Source organism: Schistocerca serialis, chromosome 4, assembly GCF_023864345.2.
Source record: "Schistocerca serialis cubense isolate TAMUIC-IGC-003099 chromosome 4, iqSchSeri2.2, whole genome shotgun sequence".
Taxonomy (NCBI): domain Eukaryota; kingdom Metazoa; phylum Arthropoda; class Insecta; order Orthoptera; family Acrididae; genus Schistocerca; species Schistocerca serialis.
Genome location: NC_064641.1, coordinates 629,284,541 through 629,304,121, shown reverse-complemented (window position 1 = coordinate 629,304,121; position 19,581 = coordinate 629,284,541). Strand labels below are relative to the sequence as shown.

The 19,581-nt window shown below is 42.9% G+C and overlaps 1 protein-coding gene and 1 non-coding gene across 2 annotated transcripts in view; both read right to left on the bottom strand.

Moving 5' to 3' along the window:
* The window catches only part of LOC126475457 (breast cancer anti-estrogen resistance protein 1), a 547,820-nt gene that overhangs the window by 160,840 nt on the left and 367,399 nt on the right, over nucleotides 1-19,581 (bottom strand). The window lies entirely within an intron of this gene.
* Nucleotides 7,384-7,458, bottom strand: Trnas-cga (transfer RNA serine (anticodon CGA)). The gene has a single exon. It is a non-coding gene; the product is annotated as a tRNA-Ser (tRNA).

The window sequence follows — 19,581 nt, the reverse complement described above, 5'->3', positions numbered from 1 at the left end:
TGAAGTGCGGCTTCAGCCGAACAAAACTTTATGAGTTTTTCTATGTATCTGTAGTGTGTCGTGACCATATGTCAATGAATGGAGCTACAGTGAATTTATGAAATCGCTTCAATCATTTGTAATAGCCCTGTACTCCTCATTACTGAAGACACGAATTCTAGTACTTACTTTTTGGGAGTCTGGATTATGCAGCTTTATTTAGCCTGGGGTAGAAAGGTATCTCTTATACATCATCTCTCTCTGATTCGAGTAAATTTCGCCTCTTTGAGCCTACGGCGATAGTGGCCACCAAATCTGCATTTGTCTTGAAGGGTGTGGCAAACCGCTTAAAAACTTCGGTCGGAGTGGCTAGTGTACCACAACGCCTACCAGCAACAGAATTACCTGTTTACTGTACCACATCTGGCGGATACATTCACTGCACTACGTAAAATATTGTGGCTGCGGTAATAAACGACAACTGCAAAATGAACTGTACTTCGAGTTGTCATTTAAAACTATGCAAATGAGGTTCTGAGTGGTATTATAATGAATGTTGCGGTACACCACCAAATGCAGCTATGTGGGAAGGCGTCAGATGTGACAGGTGGACTAGCCGCCCACGTCAGCAGTAATTTGTAGCGACATAAGGAGGACGCGCCTTAATGACACCTGCCGAGTGCTTTCGTTACGCCGTCGCTATTAGGAAACGTGCTGGGAATAACTGGATCTTAAAACGTCCGTCACCTTACCGTTCTGCGTCACCGCGTCCTACAAACGCGTTTACGCACGATTCTTTCTGGTAAACGGCTAAGTGTGCAATAAAGTAGATTGTTCAACGGAGATGGCCCGCCAGCACTCCAGTAGACTCAAGAGCGAGGCGCGGCGCATCGTTGTATGCCTACGAGGCCACAGACAATTCTTTACACAGTACTGCTGCAGGACAGCGTAGGATATTCTAGAGGAAGACACGAGAGTGCCTGCTATGTACGCTACTGGCCATTAAAATTGTTACACCAAGAAGAAATGCAGATGATAAACGGGTATTCATTGGACAAATATATTATACTAAAACTGACATGTGATTACATTTTCACGCAATTTGGGTGCATAGATCCTGAGAAATCAGTACCCAGAACAACCACCTCTGGCCGTAATAACGGCCGTGATACGCTTGGGCATTGAGTCAAACAGAGCTTGGACGGTGTGTACATGTACAGCTGCCCATGCAGCTTCTACATGATACCACAGTTCATCAAGAATAGTCACTGGCGTGTTGTTACGAGCCAGTTGCTCGGCCACCATTGACCAGACGTTTCCAATTGGTAAGAGATCTGGAGAATGTGCTGGCTAGGGCAACAGTCGAACATTTTCTGTATCCACAAAGGCCCGTACAGGACCTGCAACATGCGGTCGTGCATTATCCTGCTCAAATGTAGGGTTTCGCAGGGATCGAATGAAGGGTAGAGCCACGGATCTTAACACATCTGAAATGTAACGTCCACTGTTCAAAGTGCCGTCAATGCGAACAAGAGGTGACCGAGACGTGTAACCAATGGCACCCCATACCATCACGCCGGGTGATATGCCAGTATGACGATGACGAATACACGTTCCAAAGTGCGTTCACCGCGATGTCGCCAAACACGGATGCGACCATCATGATGCTGTAAACAGAACCTGGATTCATCCGAAAAAATGACGTTTCCCATTCGTGCACCCAGGTTCGTCGTTGAGTACACCATCGCAGGCGTTCCTGTCTGTGATGCACCGTCAAGGGTAACCGCAGCCATGGTCTCCGAGCTGATAGTCCATGCTGCTGCAAACGTCGTCGAACTGTTCGTTCAGATGGTTATCGTCTTGCAAACGTCCCCATTTGTTGACTCAGGGATCGAGACGTGGCAGCAGATCCGTTACAGCCACGCGGATAAGATGCCTGTCATCTCGACTGCTAGTGATAAGAGGCTGTTGGGATCCAGCACGGCGTTCCGTATTACCCTCCTGAACCCACCGATTCCATATTCTCCTAACAGTCATTGGATCTCGACCAACACGAGCAGCAATGTCGCGATACGATAAACCGCAATCGCGATAGGCTACAATCCGACATTTATCAAAGTCGGAAACGTGATGGTACGCATTTCTCCTCCTTATAGGGGGCATCACAACAACGTTTCACCAGGCAACGCCGGTCAACTGCTGTTTGTGTATGAGAAATCGGTTGGAAACTTTCCTCATGTCACCACGTTGTAGGTGTCGCCACCGGCGCGAACCTTGTGTGAATGCTCTGAAAAGCTAATCGTTTGCATATCACAGCATCTTCTTCCTGTCGGTTAAATTTCGCGTCTGTAGCACGTCATCTTCGTGGTGTAGCAGTTTTAATGGCCAGTAGTGTATAAAGTCGCACAATCTGCCCCTTGACGCAGTAATTAATCCGAGTGAGCCGTGCTCTCTCCCAACTATGCGTTTTCGTGAACTTCGCTGTCTATGTGTGTTTGGTTTCCCGCCCTTGTCGCGGTTACGTCGTGGTTCTTCTTCCTTCTACGTGTGGCAGCAATGATGTGTATCGATATTTGCACAGTGTACCATCTTTGATTTGGTGCATATGGTTTCCGGCAAGGGGGTTTGAGTGAGTCGGTCGGTTGTTGCGGGCGAGGGAAGTTCTCCGCGCGGTGCAGTCGGATGGGTTCGCTTGCAGTCCCTGCGCAGTATCGGAGCGTGTGTGGAACTGTCCGATCGCTACTAGCTTCGTTGTTCGCCGACTCAGGACCCCAATTTGGGTAGTGGTTTCAACTACCCAAGCCACGTCTATTCATGTTGTGGTGGTTCGCTTCGATGGTTTGCTGTTGGGGAGGTTTGCCGGTGAACAACACCGAGTGGTTCTACTGCTGAGATTTAGCCGCCATGCGGTGCAGTTAACTATTTTGGTCGATTACGATTTGAGTGCACCAGTGGAATTTTCTGTCTTGTGGCCGTTAGTGTTCTGGTTTCCTGCCCTGGCCACTAACGTAATTTCAGGCACCGTCCTTTCCTCACCTGTTGTCGCTGGCCAACATGGTGCGTAATTTTGGCAGCTAATACGTACTCCGTTTGTGACATTGCCGGTTGGGGTTCTCATGTACTGATTGACGGGAAACAAGTTGTTGTGTTCGTCGGTCCGTGGCTGCCCCCTAGTTGGGTTCCGACGCATCAAGTATAGTTGGGCTCACCACCTGTCTCACCTAAGTGAACGAGGGCAGACCGACCTCCCTGGAGGCCTTCTGAGTGCCACCGGGGTTTAATTATATGTTGTCAGCTATTTTAAATTTTAGCCTTGTGGTTATTGTTCGTTTCTTAAAATTTTGCAAAATCAATTTTTAAATTTATCTTTCAAGGTTAAACACTGCTGCCTTCTGCCTTTAAAGATTATGGTAATATATTTTGAAATTTTGCAGGTTTAATTGTGGCCCTCAGCCATTTGTGTTGCACCTTGTGTATGTTGCCTTTTGGGTTTTAAATTATTTTATTGCTATCTTAATTGAATTTTGATTTTTCTAAAGATTTCTTGTCGGCCTTTTGCCTTTAAAGGTCAATAGTAATATATTCTAAAATTTTGGAAATTAATTGTGGCCCTCAGCCATTTGTGTTGCACCTTGTGTATGTTGCCTTTTGCGTTTTAAATTATTTTATTGCTATCTTAATTGAATTTTGATTTTTTTAAGATTTCTTGTCGGCCTTTTGCCTTTAAAGGTCTATGGTAATATATTCTAAAATTTTGGAAATTGTGGCCCTCAGCCATTTGTATTGCACTTTGCGTATGTTGTTTTTTGAATTATTTTATTGCTATCTTAATTGGATTTTTATCTTGTTAAGATTTCTTGTTGGAGGCCTTCAGCCGTGAAAGAGTTGCTAAATTACAATATATGACCACTAGAAGCAGAAACTGACTTCAGCCCTTGGCCTTTTACACAATCCTATTACCTGTTCTGCCCAGAGGGTTTAGCGGGCGTCTCACCGAGATTATTTTACTGCAGTGTCGTCCCCACAGACTATCGGGTACTTTCAAATGTCTGCGACTGAAGGCATTCTACTAATCGGCGACGTTTTGAGAATCGGCCACCATGCGTTTCAGCCCTGTTATTACGGCGAAGGAAAACAGTTTTTCCCTCGTTCGGCAAAATTATATGCATGCACTGATAAGCCAGACCTAGAATTGATAAAAACCCGTCCAGGGGGCAGCAGCGTCACCTGGTGAAGAGTGACTGGTAGACACACGCACGGTGCATGTAGTAAGAGTGAGCGTGCAGTCCGTGCACCAGAACACAGTGTGATTGTGGTTTGTTATGTGTACTGGGACATATAACATGTGTAGCGAAAAGTGTTTTAGTACGTTATTTGTGGAAAATACTTGTTATAGTTACGTGTGCATCACAACATCTCAGCATGATGCGGAGAATGGAAGTGCTTGCCACACGAAAACGTAAGTAAATACGAAAATTGGCGCAAAAACATCGCGAAAAACTAAATTACATTCTAGAAGATACGTTAACTCCCAGCAAATAAACTTCCTCATCAACATCGTTTGGTTGCAGATGACAAGCTACCTGTAGTAATTAACACAAAAGCGATCCAGAAAATTCATGCGCACGAAATGTAAAGGTATTTACATAAACAAACGATTTGTTTTTTAAAGCAAAAATGCACATAATTTTATAATCATTTAACAAAAATGTTCACACTGCAGAATAAATAGCAGGCCGAAGTGGCCGAGCGGTTAAAGGCGCTACAGTCTGGAACCGCAAGACCGCTACGGTCGCAGGTTCGAATCCTGCCTCGGGCATGGATGTGTGTGATGTCCTTAGGTTAGTTAGGTTTAAGTAGTTCTAGGGGACTCATGACCACAGCAGTTGAGTCCCATAGTGCTCAGAGCCATTTGAACCATTTGAACCACAATAAATAAAAACGAAAACCCACTGATGATGGCACAGTGGTGCCGAAACATGTTTGGGTACTGAGAAAAACGATGTTTTGCATAACTGGCGGACCTCAAATCCAACCATTTTAACTGCAAACACGGCCAGTACAAGGAGCTGCAAATCAAAAGATGGACTCTCTAATAAGATTATATTTTTCATTTTTAATAAATTATTTAATCGTACAATGTAATTTGATGTAAAATGCAAAGTAATTTGCTACGGTCGCAGGTTCGAATCCTGCGTCGGGCATGGATGTGTGTAATGTCCTTAGGTTAGTTAGGTTTAAGTAGTTCTGTGTTCAAGGGGACTGATGACCTCAGAAGTTAAGTTGCATAGTGCTTAGAGCCATTTGAACCATTTGCAAAGTAATTTTGACAATATAAACGCCTTATTTTAAGTTTTTGTATTGTCTTAATTTTGGTAATATTTTACTTACTCATGATCTATTAATATCATTTATATGATGATACCGATTACACGTAAATATGTTCAAAGGTGACTAAATTTTATTCATATAAAACTGACCTAAAAAGGCAGTAACGTCGGAACATGTCTCCGTGTCTGAGGATCAGTTTAAATGCTTTGCGAAATCTAGTCGCTCGTTTACTTGTGCGTCCTTCGTACCGTCCCTACTTCACGTCGTAATGGATCCCGATGAACTATGGTGTTAACCCACGGTATCAGTGCATAGCTCTGCGATCACGAAATTTACGACTACCGGAATAAATTGTCTGCTAGTAAAATTACGACCCTGGTACACTTTACGTTACCAGCTACGTCTAGATCGACACGCAAACTGTCTCGCCAGTATTTACTGACGTCGAGCACGGGTGTGGGTTGCCTCCTGTTAGCCGATATAACAGCTATCGAACATTAAAATAAGCAGGTTTAAATGGATTTAGGCCGCAGTAGTTAAATAGAGAGGATGAGAAAATACACTTATTTTCAGTCTGTCTTTTCGTATCTCGAAATTACCGTTTCGGTAGCGTCGCCCATCTTCAGATATGTTAAAAAACGTTAAAGTAAATCACAATTGGTTTCTAAAACTGCGTTTACAATATAAAAAAACTAAAAGAATTATGTCTATTCACAATACAAACGTTGTTGTTACGGAGTAACCAGTCTTAACGTAAACCTATCAGAATGTATACTAAGAATAACCTCATATGCTGTCGCTTTACGTTAAAATTTGAAAGAAATTTGATTGGTATACAAACCGTCTAGTGTTACAGTGTGCCCTTTGCACGTACGTTTTGATTTAAAAGTAAAATCTGTAAATAATTTATACGTAAAACATCCCAGATCATTAGATATAAAACATCACAAAGGATGTCCTACATTGACAAACGGATTTTATTAGCGAGAAACAGTTAAAAAACTGAGGCGTGTCGTCTCTTCTTTTCCTTCAAACCTCGTAGAGTGACTTGCATAAATTCCAGGCGGAAAGTATCTCCACGCAGCGTCGATCTCGAAAACACGGAAAAAACCTCAGTGTAGCACAATGGTCATTTATTTTTATGGCCTGTAACAGTTCAGAAGATGGGCTACAATATCTGAAACCATTAATTCTGAGAGAATAAAACGGTGACCGACAGACTGAAAATAAGTGCATTCTCTGGAAATAAAATTTGTGGCCACTCCTTATTGACAAGTATACCCTGTTTTGATAAAATAGACGCAAGAGTCTTGCACAGGACGCACTAGCGTGGGAAGTTGCATCAAACCGGCTTTCGGACTGAAGATCAGAACAACAGTAACTATGTTGGTAAGAACACAGTAACATGGAAAGCGTACGAAGATGTTCAGCCATTATTTCCGAACACAATTCCAATGTTCGAGTGCTATAACATTTACTCTCGACACACACCATATAATATTTGACGAGTTGCAAGTGCAGACTTCACCAGTGGTGTATTAAGAAAGAGCTCACAAGGCGATCTTACGGTAGGCTCCCTTCGATGATTTTCTTCACACTTACACATAGAACGTGAAGGTTAGTGCCTGGACATCAGTTTCCTAAAGCAGTGCGTCGAATTACGAAAGAAGATAAATCTTCGAACGCTGTGAAGCATTAAACATTTGTATTTTATTAATACAGCTGTTGGTAGCTAAGTGTATAGCGTAAAAGTCTTTTGAATCTCGTTAGTAGTAACATTTTTTTACTTTTATTTTACCTACATATTTATTGAGCAAAATAATTGTTAATGAACAAATACTGAATCATAATTTTTCAATTTTTGATATGACATCACTTTAGTTTCAATTAATAATCGCATTAAAATGACAGTATTCGCAATAAATTAAAATTTCTTGCAATAAAAAATAAAATACTTGTACTTTTTTATTTCTAGAGTTTGAACGGTACAATATAAAATAAGAATTCATAATGAGATTTTCACTCTGCAGCGGAGTGTGCACTGATATGAAACTTCCTGGCAGATTAAAACTGTGCGCCCGACCGAGACTCGAACTCGGGACCTTTGCCTTTCGCGGGCAAGTGCTCTACCAACTGAGCTACCGAAGCACGACTCACGCCCGGTACTCACAGCTTTACTTCTGCCAGTACCTCGTCTCCTACCTTCCAAACTTTACAGAAGCTCTCCTGCGAACCCAGGCTGTGGCTAAGCCATGTCTCCGCAATATCCTTTCTTTCAGGAGTGCTAGTTCTGCATTGGGAGATTTTGTGTTTTAGAGACAATTTCTGCACCACAGTTATTGTCAGTTCTACATCTGCATCTACATGGATACTCTGCAAATCACATTTAAGTGGCTGGCAGAGGGTTCATCGAACCACCTTCACAATTCTCTATTGGGACGTCATTTACTCCACAGTTTTCAGACATTACGACACACGGACGAAACAGTGCCGAGTGAACCTCGTGGCTGCTGTGCGACTGGCGATAAAAACATTAAGGTGTGGAAGGCCAGCTAACGACTATCGCCGCGAGAAAAATACTGTACGTCTCGGCCCGTTCCAAAGCGAAAGTCACGAGCGGAACTTCGCAGAACGACCACTGCAGCCCAGTGTGGTGTCTCCCGTTTGGATCTGTTAGTTCTATTTCTGACAGCGACAAAAATCGTTTAACTTCATCAGCGAAAATCGTCTAGTGTGGCATAAACCGTAAGTCGTGCGACTGGACGGCCACATTATACAAAGAACGTGGAGTTACTATTAAGTGGAAATACTATTTTAATGTGGTTTCAGTAGTGTAAAAGCGTGTCATTTACTTCATAAAAGAGCTCTCTAATAATATCCGGTGAACAGAGAGCGCCTCACTATAGTAACGACATACAAGGTGCCTCTCATAAGAGTCGTCAGGCGCCTCCTCTCACGTGTTTCAACACGTATTTACGTTCCCATTCGATAGAGTGGTCCCAGATTAGTCTAGTGCGATATTTGTTTTCGCAGTATTTATTAACAGGGAGAGTAAAACACGGAGAATAACCCGTACTTCATGAGCGACAGCACTGGCCTGGCCCGCACCATCTGCTACCGCCACATAGCAGCGCTACTCAGTCGCTGCTGTATTGCTGTTCATTCTTCGTGTTTTCTGTTCCTGTTAATATGTGCTGCAAAAACAAATATTGCACTGGACTAATCTGGAACCGCTCTATCGAATGGGCACGTAGAATTCCGCTTTTAAAAATCGTCTTGTTTGCAACGGGAAACAAACCGACGCTTTCAGCTGAAATTGTGCGTCGCACGAAACACGAGACGAGCAGTATTTGTTTGGGCTGACTCCAGGAACAGAATGCAAAAGCGAAATTGCAAATATCTGCTGAGACATCAGAAACAATGCGCCTGACTACTCTTAGGAAACACACCCCTTACTCATGTGATGATGCCTGGCCAACAAGATCAAGAACTCGGAAAATATTTCCATAATATTATCAGGCATATTCTTATAAGGGCATTCAACAGCATCAGGACTAAACTGGAAGCACGATTTTGGTAATAAAAAATGGAACGTCGTAGAAGTACCGGAGAATGTACAGGCTTACAACTACAATAATGCTCCACCATGGCCTGTGGTAAATCAGTATTGTACAGAACTGAGTAAAGTGTAACACAGAACTTTGTATGAACCACTTTCAGAATATACTCATGTGTGTTCGTAAACATCCAGGTTACTTGGCATACCCTGTACCATGTGAGGTTTAGGCATACGGTCCACCTGTCAAGAACGGATTACTACCGTACCAGCAGGGATAGAAAACCGCTGACCGAATAGGGCGCTTACAAAGTGACACTGGAAAAGTTCTTTTTCATTCTGGGATTTTCCTTTGAATGAGTGTTTTAACTCTCTCAAAAGCATCAGTTTTCCAGCAAAAAGAATGATTTAACTTTTATATTTCGGGAAGTTTTTATTGAATCCACATGAAGAACCAATGAAGAACCACTTTCAGTGATGAAGTGAGGATCTTATTTAGCTATACAGCAATGAATCTCACTGCAGATCCTTTAAAGAATCGAACTCCTTGTATATAACGTCATGTCTCCTAAACTATTCGTACAATGATATAAGTTAGCAGCTGCGTTCAGTGGTGGTCTAAGTAGGCTGTTTAGGTTTTTATGTTGGTAACGCCACGTAGCGCTCTGTATGAAAATCACTGACTGTGCTGTGTGCAGTCTGTGGCTGATTTACATTGTTAGAATATTTGCTATTGTAGTGTTGGGCAGTTGGATGTGAACAACGCATAGCGTTGCGCAGTTGGAGGTGAGCCGCCAGCAGTGGTGGATGTGGGGAGAGAGATGGCGGAAATTTGAGAGCAGACGATCTGGACGTGTGTTCGTCAGCGTCATTCTTTTGTAGGGATTATTGAAAATCAGATTGCGTGCGCTAAAAATATTGTGTGTCCGTTTAGTGTTGATCAGAATAAGTAAAGAGAGAAATGTCTGAGTACGTTCAGTTTTGCTCAGCTGTTTGAAAATCAAATAACGTAAGAGGTTTCCCAGCACTGTCATTCTTAATTTTTCTAAGGGGATGTTTCAGTGTATGTAGATATTGTCTTCAACATGTGTTGTCATTAGAGTCAGTAGTAAAGAAGAGATAGATTGAAACGACATGTGTGATGCTGTAGTTTTACTGTATGAACAGCTAAAATGTAGAATGGGATAAACAGTTTTCCTTTCATTAGTTTGTGGGCGGTATCAGCGAGGAAATTTTCGCAAGGGTTTGAAATTGTGTGTAAACTTCATTGGAAGTGGTTAGGTGCTCTCATTCTCAACAACTGGATGAATATAGTCTGGGCAATTTGCGCTCTGTGATTTACGCTGCCTCAATATAAGTAAACAGTTTCTAACTACAGTTATTGACTTATTGTATTAAACCTTTAACACAAGATTCCAGTTCATAATGAGTAGATTATAACGCCTTTCAAAATTTTTCAATTCGGTCAATAACTGTACGAAATGCAGAAGCTTAAATTTTGTAGCCCCTGGAAGCTGTTAAATAGCGAACCCATAAATAATGTTACGCCCTGGGTTAGCAGTTTAATATTAGTATATTACGTTTTTACAAACGGAAGAAGTTAAGGAAAACAGTGGTTAAGACGACTGTTCATGAAAGACATGAAATCCGGTTTATAATACCAGTCTGTCACAAACTGTTAGTCACGACATAATCGTTTGGTGTACGGTGATATCAGTTTTGAATATAGTCTACGGCAGGGCTTCCCATCCCTTTTCAGCTGGTGGAATCCTTCTTCAGTCGAAAATCAATGGCAGACCCCTAGTCTGTTCCCAATGACACACCCTCCCCCCACCTGTTACTCACAACATAATCGTTTGATGTACGGTGATATCAGTTTTGAATATAGTCTACGGCAGGGCTTCCCAACCTTTTCAGCTGGTGGACCCCTTCTTCAGTCGAAAATCCATGGCAGACCCCTAGTCTGTTCCCAATGACACACCCTCCCCCCTCCTGTCAGTCACGACATAATCGTCTGATGTACGGTGATATCAATTTTGAATATAGTCTACGGCAGGGCCTCCCAACCTTTTCAGCTGGTGGACCCCTTCTTCAGTCGAAAATCCATGGCAGACCCCTAGTCTGTTCCCGATGACACACCCTCCCCCCTCCCCGCCCCCGAAGTCTCAATAGTCTTTGGTTTAGAGATGAATGAAAACAACTTGAAGGTCAAAAATCGACTTATGAAATAGGTAGTGCATTGACAAAGCAAGTTTAACATTTAATGATGCCCGAGGCCGCATACGTGACAGCGAGTGCTGTAATTGGTCGACAAAGCTCCCTCCGCGCATGCGTAAAAGGTTTCAGCGCATCAACCGCCGTGAGCCGGCGCACAAACGACCCCCGTATTGTTGCGAAACAGTCGATCAGAGAAGCCGCATTCGCCGGCACTAAACTGTGATGCGTTCTCACTTAGGAACCGCAAAGGCTGCTTGGGAATACGACCTGAAGTAAAAGTACACAAAAAAATAGTGATGAATTTGATTTTCAAATTGTTATTCAATAATTTTGTTATTTTACACGATTTGGTGAAGGGTGGCCGCGGACCCCCTAGGCCTAGAAAGAGCCGGCGGACCCCTAAGGGGTCCGCGGACCACACGTTTGGAAGCCCTGGTCTACGGCGTACAGCCACAACCGCCTAGCGTTCTCACTGGCGCGTTGTGGTCACGCCGGACTGCCAGATTCTTGTGTTTCCGGTGATTAAGCCCCCCTGCGACTGCCTGCACGGCCGGCGAGAGCACGTAGCGGCGTCCCCGGAACGTTGCCTGCTGCAGCCCGCCAGCTGTGACGTCAGCCGCTGCGCACCGCCTTTCCCTGGTGACGTAGCCGTGGCAGGCAGCGCCTCTGACTCAGCGCCGCTTCCGGAAGCTCGTCTTCCGCGGACCACCTCGCCGTCGGCCGCTATTTATAATGGAGGCGGAGGAACCCGCAAGGCCGCCGCCCGGCCTCCTCGCGACTCCACTATTTACAAACTCGACCTTCTCTCCACACCCATCAGCAGCGGCCAACTCTGCACTTGTTAAAACTCACTGCCGCTTACAAAGTATCTTGCACCCATGCCTTTTGAGGCTCATGTAAACTGCTTATAGCTACATGATACTGAACTCGGGTTTACTGTTTGTACTTCTAACGCTGCGGTCACTGCACGCACTCGAGTTACGCTGCAGCACACAGGACGAACTCGAACTCCGTCGACAACATTTATGCTCGTTGGTGAATGACTCAACCAGTCACAAATACTTTTTGAAGATTCTATTTTACTGTTATAACCGGTTTCGAGCTACCATGCCTTTCTTCAGATGGCTAACATTTTTCGTTTCATAGATGTTTTGGTTAATAGCATGTCGTCTGCTGCACAACATGTTCCAGTAGAAAGCGGTTCGCTTTGTTGTGGTGCGCCAGCCGCTGTGGCCGAGCGGTTCTAGCCGCTTCAATCCGGAACCGCGGCGCTGCTACGTTCGCAGGTTCGAATCCTGCCTTGGACATGGATATGTGTAATGTCCTTAGTTAGGTTTAAGTAGTTCTAAGTCTAGGGGACTGATGACCTCAGATGTTAAGTCCCATAGTGCTTAGAGCCATTTGAACCATTTTTTGTTGTGGTCCATCTTGTGGTTTTCTAGCTGCATGTATATGCTCTTGAATTCAACCACAATACACATATTGTAAAAAAGTAATTGTGGCACACCTCAATATACTGTTAAAGTGCGTGTTGAGCATCGCACATGTGTTGTACACTTGACGTTTTTCTCTACAGCTTTACAATATGTGTGGTGAAATTCAAGAACGTGTACATCCAGCTAGAAAGCAACATAGACCACAACAAAGCTGCCTACTGGAACATATTGTGGAGCAGATGACATGCTGTTAACCAAAATATCTATGCAACGAAAAATGTTACCCATCTGAAGATGGCACGGTATCTCGAAACCAATTAATTGTGTTTTAGCAAGTTCATCTACATCTACATGATTACTCTGAAATTCACAATGAAGTGCTTGGCATAGGGTTCATCGAACCACCGTCAAGCTATTTCTCTACTGTTCCACTCTCGAAGAGCGCGCAGGAAAAACGAATTTCTCTTTCCGTGTGAGCTCTTATCTCTCTTATTTTATTATGATGATGATCATTGCTCCCTATATAGATGGACGCCGACAAAATATTTTCACACTCTGAAGACAAAGTCGCTGACAGACATTTCACGAGAAGGTACTGCGCAACGAAAAACGCCTTTGTTTTAATGACTGCCACCCTAATTCGTGTATCACATCCACGGCACTCTCTCCCCTATTTCATGGTAATACGTACATTAGATGCAACTTATAAAATCTTTATCATTATAAAACTAATGCAGAAGATGTAGAATACCTGCATGCTGCAAGATGATTTCCAACCTGCCCGAGTGCTGTGTGGCAGATTTTATCGTGTTCAGAATATAATATGCGTTCAGTCGTGGAAAAAAGAAAACAGGTGAACAATACTTTGACAGGGTAGAAATCGTCTTGTAGCGTGCAGCTACAAGGTATCCGTCTAAAAAGTTACGAGACCGACTATTTTCCTGGCTATAAGCGACGTCAGCGCAGTAACAAAGGTGGTAACTTGAATTAATAACTGTAAACAACAGAAGTGCATTCCACGAGCCAGTTTTGAGCAGGTAATATTAAATAGTGAACATGGAGCCTCAATGTGTCAACGTTGTTGTATCACAACTTGCAGTGAGTAACACTCTAAATCAAGTGTTCAAGACGGACTTTTCTGACAATTTCACATCGTTAGATGAACATTCTGTGGGTTGTACTCACGTAGAATCAAAACCACCATCTTAACGTTTATCTATTTTTTGTTAATGCATTAAGCATGAAAACCACCATTTTAACGTTTATCTATTTTTTTTTCTTTTTGTTAATGCAGTCTCGAAGCTTTCTGGACTGACTAATTCGTCATCGTAGTTTACAGATTTCATCCATGACTCTCTACCATTACTTACTTACATTGCACATACGTTAATCAAGCGTCAACGAGCTATCAAGTGAGATGGCGCAATTGTACGGCGCTGGACTTTTATTTGGGAGTAGAGAGTCGTATCCCAGTCCAACCTTCGAGATTTAGGTTCATCGTGGCTTCCCTAAAACCGGCTTGGGCGTATGCCGTGATGGTCCCTTTGAAAGGCCTCTGGTGATATCCTTCCCCAGTATGAGCTTGTGTTCCGTATCTAGTGATTTCGTTGTCAACGGGATGTTAAACCTTAACTTCCCTTCGTTTTTCCAACGACACGGCTATCTAGAGGTACAATTACGTTAAACTGTTCTGAACAATAAGGGCGTTCCTCTCACGATAGCACCTACGAATCATGATGCGGTGTTTAGAATCTTCGTCAAGACAATAAGACAAGAAAAACGACGCCCAACGATTGAATTATCCCAATGGGGCCGAAATCGGTAGATGTGATGTACATGTGCAGACAAACAAATGATTGCAATATCAGAGCCGCGCGGTCTAGGGCGTCTTGTCACGGCCCCGCAGCGACTCCCCCGTATTGTCTTCAGCTATTAAAAGCTTCTTTTTTCTCTCAGTAGTGATAATTCTTTTTCAGGGCTCTTCATTTCATCTTCGATACGGCCTTTTCTGTTTCTGTGCTTGCATCTACTTTCTTTTTCTTGAGTGACAATGATGGTAGCGTGTTAAGTGCACATTTACGTGTTTCACGATCTTTTCTTCTGTCACTTCTTTATTGGACATAGGATGAAGCAGCAGCAGAAATGGCTTTAGTAAGATGCAATGTAGGAACTGCAGTTGCCTTTAAGATCTTCTTTGGCTGAAGTTTCAATAATTCAGCTTGGGGATCACGTACAAAATAGTCTTCGTTAAAATGTATGCTACAGACAGTAGCATTTTTAATGTTAATACCATCACTTCTTCTACAGAGCTGAACCCACCGAGCACATGTTTCATGATCTTTGGGGAATTTACGCTAGGCAACACTACTACCTTTAGTCTTCTGATTGGAATTTCTACACACAGCCGCAGCACAGTTCGGCATTGTTAACGTCAAACAGAAAGAATAAACTTGATAGAACATGAAAATAAATGTAACAACACAAAACTTCAACACGTAAGAGCGTACGCGGACTGAGCGGAGTTTCTATATGCTGACGTATTGCGCAGAACGGTGAATAATCTCTATAGTGAGCATGCAATGTGACCCCCCGCCCCCCCTCCCCCCGACCCCCGTCCCCACGGGCCAAACAGTACCCGGGCCAGCAAGATCTCCGGATCTCTCCCCAGCTGAGAACGTTTTAAGCATTATGGGCAGGGTCCTCCAACCAGTCTGGATTTTAACGATCTAACGTGTCAATTGGACGGAATTTGACACGATGTCAGTCAGGAGGACATCAACAACTCCATCAGTCAATGCCAAACCGAACAGCAGCTTGTATAAGGGCCAGAGGTGGACTTGCTCAGTTTGTGAATCTCTTTCTCTTGAATAAATCGTCCAATTTTTCTGAAATTGTTATCATTTATTTGTCTGTACACGTACATCACAGCCTTTGATTTGCGTCCCATTCGGATACTTCCTTTGTGGTGTGTCTTTTTTTTGTGTCATGGTGTATATACTCGTAATTTAAACTGTTGACGTGGAACTACGTACAAGAACAAATTTTCGCCACTTGATTTAGCTTTCTCAGGAAACGAATCTAAAGGTTTAGGGGAGGGGGGGAGGGGGTAGCGTGTAAAATCTACTGGAAACTCTCATCGAATTAACTGCCAGAATAACTTGAGACAACTGATTTACTACCGCACGCATCTTACAGGAAAGAAAGTGAAAAATATACCAGATGCTCAACAAAACATTTTTATCACGAAGCAAATAACGATCACTATTTCAGATACTGTGACATGCAGGAGTATCTGTGTCACAACTCTCGAACAACTGCGTGCTCAATCACAATGAAGACTACATAATGTCCGTCGGAACTTCCCTGTTAAATAAAGACAGGAAAACATGCACCGCACTCTTATCCTATTGCGGTCACCACGTCGATGAGATTACAGCTCAATTGCTCCCGAAGGACAGATAGCAAACGCGCAAGCAAAGCGGGCAACCGCCGTCTGATGGCAAGTGAGATAACAACATGAACCCTTTGTTGTCTAAAACTATAGGGAAATGTGAGTCTACCAGATAATGCAAAAGACGAGGCCTTCTCAAAAACTCTGCAAAACTAAAAGAAATTCTCAAAATACGCTTTGGACACAGCAAATAGATTTTTGTAATCTGCCTTCCAACAGACAGTTATCCAGACCATTAGTGTTTGAAAATTTTTTCTTGTAAATGAGATTAAATGAAACAACAAGTTTATTGTTACCAGTCACCGGCGACTGGTAATAGTAAACTTGTTGTTTCATTTAATGTCAATAACAGTCACGGTAAAGCCTAACCTAAAATATTCACATTTAAAATGTAAATGGGATGCTGCGAACTGCTGTCGCGGTTCCCAGCCGCTGTCTGCGACATTTTAATTGGTATCATGAATTTCGTCATTAATTTATTGCTTCCTTTAGTGCAAGGATTGTAGGTAAAGTCTGGTTGTCAGCATATCTTTACTCTTTAGGCTTCTGTGCCTTTTGCTTCGTATTTGTGTAGTATCTACAGACGTCATCACTTACTTTTTTATCTATGTACTTCATTCGTGGTCTTTCTCTAATTCTTTTTCCATTGATATAACCCTCAGTTATTGTTTTAGGTGCCTCCATGTCTCAATAGATGTCCAATAATATTACCTCTCCATTTTACAACAGTGTGCTAAAAACTGCTCTCCTCTCACACTTCTTCATTTGTTTCTTCAAATAAATTCACAGTCTTAGGTTGTACTGCCAAGGAAAAACTCTAATGCAGGTGAATTCAGCGTACTTGGATATTAGGAGACGTCTCCGATTCTTGGGATGACAGTTATTGAGTAATTCTTATATAACTACCAAGCACTGTCTTTCAGTGTGCGATGTCGCGGCTTCCTGTTAAACAAGGTTACACGAAATTATGGAAAATTGCAAAATTTGGATGTAAAAAAATTAAAGATATTACAATGTCTCAACGATAATATCAGTCACAGCAATTGTGACTTGTGCATTTTTGAAAAAGATTCTCAACTTAATACTGTTTCTCAAAGCTTTGCAAGCATATTTTCGAGTAGTGGTTGACGTCTGTCTTCCAATGCCTGCCAGTTCAGGTTTTACGACATTTCCACGACGCTCTGACGTGAGTCAAATAAACCTGTTATCATTCGTGCTGCCCTTCTTTGTATTCGGTCAGTATCTCCTGTTGGGACTTTTTGGTATGGGTCCCATACAGCTGAGCAATGTTCTAAGATAGGGTGCAGAAAGTGTTACGTAAGCAGTCTCCTTTGTAAACTGGCAGCGTTGCCCCAGTATTCTGCAAGTGAATCGACGTCTGACACCGCCACATTTCGTGATCAGCATATATGTCTTCGGCTCACCGTCCCTGTTCTGCGGTGTATCCAGCTGCGCACACTTTTGTGTCACCCTGTACTAGTAGCTCCCACTCACAAACACCTTGACATCGTTTTCCTACAGGTCTGCCGTTTCGTTCCACGCGCTTTTAACGCGTCTTGCGTGAAGCATCCTCCGCAGGGTTGCGTGCTTGCAGCTGCCGAGTAACTGGAAACACCTACGCTGGGCTGCGCGACGAACGCAAGTCTGACGCCTCCTACGCTTATAGTTCGACATTTCAGAACAGGGCCTCCTTACGGAAGCGACTCACAAGTCTTTCGAAGCAGTTTCTTTCGTAATGGGTTGGATATGCTAAATATATGACACTGTTCTGCAAAGAAAGCATGATTCACAACAACCATAGAATGGAGGGCATTTTGTCCTGGTGAGAAACATTTGGGATACTTCCTCGAGTTATTCCGGAACACTAACATTGAAACGGACATCAAACAATAACTGTCTTACAGTTTCGAAGGTAAGTGACAAATATATTTTTAAACCTGTTTGGAAAATTCTAAGAACTACTTTTCAGGACAGAATGGGCAAGTATTCTTCATTTCTGTTCTCGTAATGACCATGAAGACATAATTAGGCTAATAACAGCACGGAAAAAGACAGTATAGATGTATAGTTCTTGTGGATGAGGACAAAACGTAATATAGGACGAAAAAATGGTTCAAATGGCTCTGAGCACTATGGGACTTAACATCTGTGGTCATCAGTCGCCTAGAACTTAGAACTACTTAAACCTAACTAACCTAAGGACATCACACACATCCATGCCCGAGGCAGGATTCGAACCTGTGACCGTAGCGGTCGCGCGGTTCCAGACTGAAGCGCCTAGAACCGCTCGGCCACATCGGCCGGCTCTAATGTAGAACGCTTCATAGTGATCCGTAGAGTACATGTGCAAGAGATGTAGGTGGCCCATCACTAATAAATATTTAGAAAGCTACGGTAGTCATAAATCGTCTACTATTCATGTGGATTCAGTCGGAGATAAAATTATTTGGACTAACCGGTAGACGAAAAGTCAACATTATACGTCTGAGACACGATACCTTGAATGTTTCAGAACCTTATATTCTATCCTTAACGAGTGGTCAATGTCAGACAAAATATACCACGATTAATTAGCTCTTTCTTATTACTTAAATATCCTTGATGAAAATCAAAAATGCTACTATCGTAACACAAAAAAGGCGAATATGTCCTGGGCAGAGTTATGGATGTAAAAGAAGGGTACCAGCTTTTCGACTTATCTGGCAACTTCAAAGACACGTAAATCAAAACATCTTGACATATTCGCGCTTTTTTACTTGTTACTATTAGTACCCGTGTCATGTAATATAATGCATCCACCCCGAGAAATTTTATCTCTCTTACCCGTGAATTTCACGTACGTGACTTGTGTAACCGATGAGAAATATCGTCCTCCCGTTTGTTCGTCTTAATTAACTGATATGGTAAATAGATAATCAAGTGTGAAGCGCTTGTTAATCTGAGTCATAGACGGAGAGGATCTTCTATTTCACTAACTAGTTGTAAATGACAACATTTGCAAGACTAATGAAAAACGCTTAGAGAGCAGATTTATTACAGTGTTTCAAAGACAAGTACACAGAATATATTTGCAGTCATTCCAAAAGAAAATAACGATACAAACTTGCCTTCAACTGGCTATTTATTAACTGCACTACCACCTGAATATAGTGATGGTAATGTTCAGTTACGACGCGCTTCGAGATGGTTTCGCACATTGCCGCATATGATGTATGTAGGACTACTTCCTACATTTGTTCTCAAACAAAATATCATTAGTTTTGTCCAATGTAGGCCCACGCGTAGTATGCAGAATTTAAAAATGGCTCTGAGCACTATGGGACTCAACTGCTGAGGTCATTAGTCCCCTAGAACTTAGAACTAGTTAAACCTAACTAACCTAAGGACATCACAAACATCCATGCCCGAGGCAGGATTCGAACCCGCGACCGTAGCGGTCTTGCGGTTCCAGACTGCAGCGCCTTTAACCGCACGGCCACTTCGGCCGGCATGCAGAATTTACTCAAAACGATTTTTGCCTCGGTGGCCAAGTCGGTATGTGGCACATAGCAAATCCCAAGATCCAGGTTTCAGTCCTCAGTAGGTCCTAGGTTTTTCTTGCTGTCCCTTTC